At 41.2% G+C, this 7,357-nt stretch overlaps 1 long non-coding RNA gene across 1 annotated transcript; it reads right to left on the bottom strand.

Annotated features, from left to right (window-relative positions):
* Positions 1-352: 352 nt before the first annotated feature.
* On the bottom strand, positions 353-3,251 carry LOC122685946. Its single transcript, XR_006338575.1, has 3 exons — positions 3,115-3,251; positions 2,013-2,179; positions 353-740 (listed from the first exon to the last, which is right to left on the bottom strand). It is a non-coding gene; the product is annotated as an uncharacterized LOC122685946 (long non-coding RNA).
* Positions 3,252-7,357: the final 4,106 nt, after the last annotated feature.

Here is a 7,357-nt window from a genome sequence, read left to right as displayed (position 1 = left end):
TTTTCATGGAGAAACTTTCCTTCCATCCTGGCCATCAGAGAATGTCATAGCTTTGATGCTTCTTTTGTGTTTTTACAATGGAAATGAAATATACTCACGGAAAAGTTCTTATTCCAAAAGGAGCTATTCATCTATAGGAGCCAACTCAGCTTGAAATAAAAACCTGAAGCTCTATCTAACTCACTTCTTTAGTCTAAAAGAGAACTCAAAGATGTGACTACATAGTCTGTTGTGACAGTTTAAATTGCACCAAAATAAATCTAACCACTACTCTCTGCATTTCCATTTAAGGTCTAATACATAAGGTTTGAATTTTTCCACAATGATTTTCAGGACCATAGTTCTTGCTTTCTGATGGTCTACAGATAACAGTGACATAATACGGAAAATGGGTCAATTCATACAGTTTCTTTATTCTGTCACCAAAGTGTGCTGACCACACACACATAGGTGACAATGTGCTTGGAGATGTGCATTCCAGAAGAGTCAGGCACGAATGGTGACTGCCCTCCTGGGAGCAGGGAAGAGGTCATCGAGGCAGGATGAGGAGGAAGGAGGCAGCAGGAGCTCAGAGCAGCTGAGGGCTGGATCCCAGAGCTGATGAAGAGGAGGGACTGGGGGCGGCAGTAATTCTACCCTCACACTATCTGGGGCTCCTGAGTGTAGCCGACACCAGACGTTCATTTCGTCTTCTAAAACATCAGTACCACTTTAGTGGCAGCCACAGAGGACATCCTTCACTTCAAATAATACAAAGTTTGCAAATTAGGCTGAGAATGTGAAACATAGTGAATGATAGCAGTCTTTCATATCAATATGACCAATAGGAACCTCTTTACTCCGCCCTCAGTCCAGCCAAGAGAAACTCTGCCTGCAGGGCTCTTAACACTGTCAAGGATCTGCATGTTGAATCCCTAAGTGTTAATTCCAGGAGAGGGACTGCCCGCAGGACTCTGAAGGGGCCCAGGAGCCCAAGTTTCCTTCCTTTGATCAGTGCCTGGTACAGTATGGAGAGAAATCCCACAGTACTTTAAGTTCTTTGCAGAGAAACAGATCCTAGTCTAATACAACACCATTGCTCTGTTAATAAATGAGAGAAAATAAGCAGTCCCTTTCTTCAGCCTAAGTTTTAGACCACCTCTGATACTACGTTTTAAGATACAGATTGTGTTATACTTCAAAATCATACTGAGAGAAAAAGAAACCAAATTTGTAGTTAGTTAAACGAATTTTTTTTCTAAAAGAAAAAAAAATGACTTAAAAAAAATAAAAGATGTGGAGAGAAGGAAATTGGCTAAAATGCTGTGTTTTGAGGCCCACCAAAACCAAAGTCTAGGAGAGGGGACTGCCCAAAAGATTCTGAAGGAGCAGATGCCAAGATTCCATGCTTACAGCAGTCCTGGAACATTATGAAAAGAAATCTTACAGCACTTGAATCCTTTTGCTTGGGGCCATCATCTTGAAAAATTGTCTTGCAAAATAATAGCTGCTCTGTGAAGAGTACAAATGAGGTAAACATTCCCTAACATCATCCTCAGTTAGTCTTAGACCATCTCTGGTGACATTATTTTAAGACATAGATTTTTTTTTTTAATGGTTAAAGAGACCAGGAAATCGGTTATAAAATGTGACAGAGGGGAGGAGGACAAGAAATGGGACATTCGTATACTTTCCCTGCCACCAGGGAAGCTGGCAACAGTACTTCTGAAGCTATTTCTTGGGTTAGTATTGGGGAAAAGTAAGAAAGGACTTCTCTCGAGTATGAAATGTTAAAAGGCACCAAGTCTAAGACATCAAGATAAATAACATTGTAACTCAATATTAAAAAAAATGAAAATACCAAAATATATGCACTAAATAAAACATCAAAATTTTCAAGAAAGACAAGAAATGCCCTTTCATTTGCAAGATCATATGTGTCTTACGAAGAAAGGCTTCACATTGCCAATGAAATCTGGGCAATTTTCATTTCACTTACACAATTCTTCCCAAAGAAAATGAAAAGATCAGACCTGGTAAATGCCCTCAACGCTTTGTACAGGACACTGCCTCTTCTTCCTTTGGTTCCTCTCTCTCTCTCTCCCTCTCCCTCTCTCTTCCATCCATCTTCCTTTCTTTTTGACTGCACAGCACTGCATGTGGGATGTTAGTTCCCAGCCAGACAGCAGATTCGCACCTCCTGCATTGAAAGCACAGTCTTAATAATCGGACCAGGGACATCTGCACTAGCTCCTTTTGCTACACGACACTCAAGGTGGAGTGCTGGCAGCGGTGTTTCAGAAACTCCAGTTACATAATAATTATTGAAGACTGTCACAGACGCACAACAAATTGTCAAACAAATAAAGAAGTGAGCTTGAATATATTAATGAGTTGGCTTCCATTAAAGCCAGTAAAGTAAAATCATATTAAATTCTTGTTTCAGTATAAACCATAGATTAAAAAGAGTGTAATAAAATATTAATAAATATTAATATCATTTTAACACTCATTTTAATATATTATCTATTAAATACTTTCATAAATGAATAAACATTTCAATACTCACATATTTTAATATATATAATATTTTAAATGTTTTCATAAAATATTTCAAAAATAAAAAATATGAAATATTTAATGAGACAAGTATAATTAAATAGAAATTTCAACACATAAAAATACAGTGCTGTGAGTTTTTGAATATTCCTACTTTTCAGTTGTTCAATACTTACTCCCCCACTTCAGGGCCAATTCCTTGAACGACACCCTGAAAGTCCCCGGTCCTCGGGTGGGGACCGCGCCCCGACTCACCCCCAGGGCGTCCCCAACACTGTCCCTTCGTCCCGTCGCCGCCTCCAAGTTCCCCTTTCCGTGAGCGGTCCCTTCATCGCGCCAGAAAGGAGCCCGAATCTGTAAAACCGGCCCCAACTCGCTCTGTTTCTCCGCTTCAAACGCCTCCCTAAACGCATTTTCTTTCTAAAAGTGGCCTCGCTCAAGTTTTTGTGGGAGAAGAAAGCACAACACTCAGGGGAAAGCAGAAAACGCAAGGTTCCGGGCTTGCCACCGCACAAAACGTCTCTGGCGAGGGCTCGGATTGAAGATTTCTCAGTGGACTACTCAAGGAGTACTAACCTGGTCTCTGACAGCGACGCCTTTCCTGCTGAAAAGGCTGCCAAACCCACTGAAACGAAGTCTCAGAACTCGGAAACTCACTATAAAACCTGTAAGAAGACATCCTCCGCGCTCCTGTGAAAGCCCAGGGAAGCGCGCTGTGCCAGGACCGGGGGAAGAAACCTTTCGCTCATTGACTAGTGGTGTCCGCGCGCCCCCTGCTGGCCTCCCAGTGACTCACGGAAACTCTCTGTGGCCAAGATCTATTTGCTAGTGGCAGGAGTCATGCTCTGCTCCATCCCTGCTTGTATTCTTGACAACAAATTCTTCATACATCTGATACAGATGAAAACGATCCCGTCTCAGTCATGCCTAGAGCACAGACACAACTTCAAGTTTCCTTGGAGAAGAGAGAATATCACCCCAATCTAGATGACTCGAGGCACCTGTTATCACCAACTGATGCTCCAGCAGATCTTCAACCTCTTCACCAGGGAGAGCAGCTGAGCTGCTTGGAACAGCGCCCTCCTCAAAAACCACTCCAGCCTGGGTCAGAGCTTGGAACAGCGGGAAGAAGTGACTCTGGATTGTCCCGATTTGGGAATTGCTGTCCAGAAGTATTTCCAAGGAATCCATCTCTACCTGAAGGGAAAGGAATACAGCCCCTGTGCCTGGGAGGTTGTCAGAGTGGAAATTGAAAAGTGCCTTTTTCTTCATGTAAGAATCCTCAAGAAAAGTCAACAAATAAAATGAAAATTATATTTGTGACACTCTGCACTCAATCAGACTGTTGTTTGCTTAAGCCTCCACAGTGATCATCTGTTTGCTCACAAGCTTAAAAATGTCTGAAATGAAAATCACAAATTTACAAAAATATTTAGACAGAGAAACACAATCTCTTTTCTTAAATAAATAATATTAGAACATAATTTAGATTTTTGTATGTGTTTTGAGGGTATTTTCTATTTTCAACATATGAAATTTATTTGTTTGTGGAAAAGGTTTTAAGAGAGTACGTTGTTAATGGTATTTTTCAGTTCACCTAATGCTCAGCTTCTTTAACAGGTAAACAGCAAAGTGTCAGGCATTTGATTCTAGTGGACACTTTTCTTTCCTTCTTTGAAGAGCACAATGAGGGTTCTCGGTCAGGTGAATCTTCTAGCTTGCTCTCTTCCAGAGAGTGAGTTGAGAACATTGATGCCGTTGTTTTGAGATTTTTTTCCATCATCAACTTGAGACTCCAAATTTGCCTGTAGTGCCTGAGTCTATTCTCCTTGAAGGCAAAGAGAAAAGTCTGGTGGATCACATGGGATGCTTCCAGGGACCAGGACTAGATGGGGTAATAGCACTTCTTCTCACATTACTTGGCCTGGACTTATCCTCATGGGATCTCATTGCAAGGAGGTTGGGAAATCATCGAATGATGAAGAAAGGAGAGATAAGTTCAGTGCACAAGACCATTTTTCCATTTTTGCATTGTTTGTCCTAATGGAGCTCTGGGTGGGTGTGCAAGGGGAAATCCAATGTTCTTGCTTGCACACACTCTGACAATCTCTTATGTCACAGTTTCAGCATGGGGAAGATGACAAAGATGTCACTCAGAGTTCAGAGCATCATAGAATATTTGAAGGAAGCATTCAGGTTGACTCCCAAGGCATAGGCTAATGAGAAAATCATCTACACGTGTAGAAAAAGTGTTTCCTTATTACCTGAGGGAGACAAGGAAAGAATGATCAGGCAGCTCCTTGCAAGTACTTGAGAATCACTGAACTAAAAGTGGACAGTGGGCCTTCCACTCACCACAGCTTCCAAATATTGAAAAAGCAAACTTGAAGAAAATATTTCTGCAAATGATTTTTAAAAATCATCTCACACATTATTTCATCATATCCTCCCTTGTAGAACCATGAAGAATATTTAAGTTATTGTGTTATCACATCATATCTATTAAGAGATGTTGGTATTATTTTTCCTCCTATCATTACCATCCTTGTGAATTGATGTTACGTGAATATTGACTGAGCTCATGAAATGTTATGGCCCAGATGACATGTCTAGGTAACGGAGTTGAGGAAGTTGATTTCTCCTTTCAGGTATTTTACAGACTCCTGCAGGTATTCTTAGGATAAAACAGGGCATGATATATCTTATTGTTCAAGCTTCTTGAACAAAATAGCATAGACTGGGTAGTTTACAAAGACCAGAAATGTATTGCTGCAAGTTAGTTCTCGAGTCTGGATATCTGAGAACTGGATGTCAGCTTGTTCCAGTTCTGGTGAGAGCCTGCTTCAGGTCTGACACTGCAGAGTCCGTGTGGGACTAGTTTATATCCACCTCTTTGATAAGGGCATTATTTCCTTTTGTGAGGTCTCCATCCCGACACCCTAAGCATATCCCAAAAGGTCTATCACCTGATATCATTAGTTTGGGCTTTAGGACTTCAAGATATGAATTTTGTGGGGTCCTAACCATTGAGAACATAAAGGGCTTTAAAGTCTACCTGCTTGTAAGAATATAGTCTTACTGAGCAAAAAAAAAAAAATTCAGGTTAGCAGGAAGAAATAGGAGATCAGGGATTCATACCCAAACTCTAGAGTTTCAGCCTTTCATAAGCCTTTAATTATTACATGTCAAATACTGGAAGTCATCCTGAAATGGAACTCAACAGCCAATGCAGTGGAATAAAATGGAGCATGAAAATGATCATTCATCATTTCTTGTGAGCATTCTCTGAAGTATCTGCATCAATGTAGTGGTGATTGCCATGTCGGTAAAGATCCACCAAAGAGTATTGTAGTAAACTGCCTGGTTGCTGTGAGCTGTGAGCATCAGGGGGAGTCTGAGTTCAGATACATGGCTCTCTGTATGACACCAGCATGTTCCTTCTCTCATGAACTCAGTTGAATTCAGTCCCTCAGTTGTGTCCAACACTTTGCGACCCCATGCACTCAGCATGCCAGGCTTCCCAGCCCATCAGCAACTCCCAGAGCTGGTTCAAACTCATGTCCATGGAGTCAGTGATGCCATGCAATCATCTCATCCTCTGTCGTCCCCTTCTCCTCCTGCTTTCAATCATTCCCAGCATCAGAGACTTTTCTAATAAGTTGGCTCTTCACATCAGGTGGCCAAAGTATTGGAGTTTTAGCTTCAGCATCAGTCCTTCCAGTGAATATTCAGGACTGATTTCCTTTAGGATAGACTGGTTGGATCTCCTTGCAGTCCAAGGCATTCTCAAGGGTCTTCTACAACACCACAGTTCAAAAGCATCAATTCTTCGGCGTTCAGCTTTTTTACAGTCCAACTCTCACATCCATACATGACTACTAGAAAAACTATGGCTTTGACCAGATGGACCTTTGTCAGAAAAGTAACGTCTCTGCTTTTTAATATGCTGTCTAGGTTTGTGATAACTTTTCTTTCAAGGAGCAAGTGTCTTTTAATTTCCTGGCTGCAGTCACTATCTGCAGTGATTTTGGAGCCCAAGAAAATAAAGTCTGTTTGTCTTTGCATTGTTTCCCCATGTATTTTCCATGAAGTGATGGGACCAGTTGCCATGATCTTCGTTTTCTGAATGTTTTAAGTTTTCAACCAGCTTTTTCACTCTCCTCTTTCACTTTCATCTTTAGTGAAAGTGTTCGTTTGGTTCCTCTTTGCTTTCTGCCATAAGGGTGGTGTCATTTGCATGTCTGAGGTTATTGCTATTTCTCCCAGCAATCTTGATTCCAGCTTGTGCTTCATCCAGCCTGGCATTTCACATGATGTACTCTGGATATAAGTTGAATAAGCAGGGTGACAGTATACAGTCTTGATGTACTCTTTCCCCAGTTTGGAACCAGTCATTTCTTCCATGTCCAGTTCTAACTGTTGCTAATCTAACAGATTTCTCAGGAGGCAGGTAAGATATTCTGGTATTCCCATCTCTTGAAGCATTTTCCACAGTCTGTTGTGATCCACAAAGTCAAAGGCTTTAGCCTAGTCAATGCAGTAGAAGTAGATGTTTTCTGGAATCATGACTTAGTTGAGGACAATTGGGGGTGAGGCATCCTCTTGAGTTTAATATAGTGCTGGGCAAAGGCTGAAAAGTGTGTTGTACTTGCTATTGAATACCAGACCATATGTGCCTTCAAGGAAGGAGACACTAGTGGTTTTAGCAACAAACTCAGTATGACTGGCACCAGCAAGAATAGAGTGGAAATACCAGCCACTGTCTATTATAATCCCGGGAAATAGGGCCCAGATGAAGTAAAATAGCTTGGTCATTTGT

Source organism: Cervus elaphus, chromosome 29 (assembly GCF_910594005.1).
Source record: "Cervus elaphus chromosome 29, mCerEla1.1, whole genome shotgun sequence".
Taxonomy (NCBI): Eukaryota; Metazoa; Chordata; class Mammalia; order Artiodactyla; family Cervidae; genus Cervus; species Cervus elaphus.
The sequence above is the reverse complement of the archived record's forward strand: the minus strand, read 5'-3'. Positions and strand labels throughout refer to the sequence as shown.